The sequence below is a fragment of the Haliotis asinina genome, chromosome 16, assembly GCF_037392515.1.
Source record: "Haliotis asinina isolate JCU_RB_2024 chromosome 16, JCU_Hal_asi_v2, whole genome shotgun sequence".
Classification (NCBI taxonomy): Eukaryota; Metazoa; Mollusca; class Gastropoda; order Lepetellida; family Haliotidae; genus Haliotis; species Haliotis asinina.
In genome coordinates this window covers 4,227,038-4,229,093 of record NC_090295.1, presented here as the reverse complement: position 1 = coordinate 4,229,093, position 2,056 = coordinate 4,227,038, and positions in this window count along the sequence as shown.

Here is a 2,056-nt window from a genome sequence, read left to right as displayed (position 1 = left end):
ATGGGTACCTGTGGCAGCATCTGAAGAACATAATGGGTACATCTGGTAACAGTCCAAAAACACGATGGGTACCTCTGGCAGCATCTGAAGAACATAATGGGTACATCTGGTAACTGTCCAAAAACACGATGGGTACCTCTGGCAGCATCTGAAGAATATAATGGGTACATCTGGTAACAGTCCAAAAACATGATGGGTACCTCTGGCAGCATCTGAAGAACATAATGGGTACATCTGGTAACAGTCCAAAAACACGATAGGTACCTCTGGCAGCATCTGAAGAACATAATGGGTACATCTGGTAACAGTCCAAAAACATGATGGGTACCTCTGGCAGCAACTCGAGAACACGATGGTTCTAACTGCCCAAGAACATGGTGGGTACGGTGGTAGCAGCATCACGTCTTTGGTTAACACCTACTACAACAGGGCGATCTAATGATCGTGGATGGGAACATGGTCGGTCAACGTTAAGTAGACCAAACTCTTTGTTCACTGGTCATCCACCAAGGTTGACACCGCATGCCTTTATCGGCACGTAGAAGTCGTCTGTCTGAGACAGCATCGCCAGATCTCCAGTTATGTCAGTGAGTGAATACCTTGACATTTCCCGAGGAGAGGACTGACAAAAGACATCAGTATTCCTAGCATGTCCAATAAATTGGCAAAACATTTCAAGAAGAATGGCGAACGATAAGACAAAAGACAATCCGGTGTTCATATTCAGAATGGCCAGTATATCCCCAATCGATGCCTGGAGGGCATTAGCAAAAAATTCACGAAGGTAAAATTCTACAACGTCATTTCTCGTATATCATTTTGAAAACGAAATCCTGATATATTGTAGCTACTATATATTTATATATCCACTCGTCTGGCATGTTGCATGTGTTTTTAGCTGTGTACCGTGTGCTATCTGAGACATATGTCGATATCTACCTGATCATGTGGCTGGGCATTATGTCAAATGTCGCATGTCGTGTCGTAAAATATCATGAAATATTCACCCACAGTGCAGCAGTGTGGCATATTGAAATACTATCAGCTTGTGTACCCTGACGACCCTTGAAGATCCGGGTCAGAATTGATCATCAGCAACCAATACATGTATAAAAGGCGACTAACGGGATAGGGTGGTCAGACTCGCTAACTTGACTGTCGCCGTATCTCAGTCGCGTAGATCAATGCTAGACGCGTTGACTGTTGTAACCAAGCAGGATCATTCGCATGTATTCGCCTCCATAACTCACAGACATTAATTCTCCTCAATATAACACTGATGACCACAAAGCATAATTACAGAGCAGGTCGATCATCTCAAGTGAAAATACCTCATGACAATAGCAACCATAGTGGATCTGAGCTTGGGGCATAAATTTCCAATTAAAATTGTAAAAATCTCTAAATGAATTACAATCGTAAGAAATGGTTTAACTATGTTGTTTAAACTGTAAGTATTCAATTAATACAGCAATCTCTCAGAAGAAATTGTATAGCGCGCATATGAACACAAAAAGGATTACATGTTATTATTCTCATACTAGGGGCAATAGGAGACGGTGGAGCATTTGGATGCATACTGTGGTACTGACCGTAATGTGATTACTCGGTTTATTCGTATTTCTTATCTGTTATCGGATGACGTTTGGAAACATCCATGCCCTATAGACATGCCCAGCTGGATTCAGGAATAGTCGTACCACTAATACAATTTACGTTTAAGTCGGGTATTTTTGTCGGTGATTGTGTCAGTTAAGAACATCGATATCTGACTTGCCTAATCTTGGACAAGCATCCTGGACGGTTCCTGGTTGGTTAAAACAAACGCCCATGCCTTTTAGTCGGCCTTGATCGATACAGGACAGAACTCTCCGGCGTAGGAGGGAACAAAGACCACGCACCTGACAGAGCCGAGCGCTGATTGGCTACATCCCCCCACTCCTCGCTCCGTCAATCACAGGTTTCGCAAATTAAGGCAATTATATTTTCTAAAAGCCGTTTCGCAATGACTGTTTATAACAACACTAAATTATGTGTTGCTTCCATGACTACATAC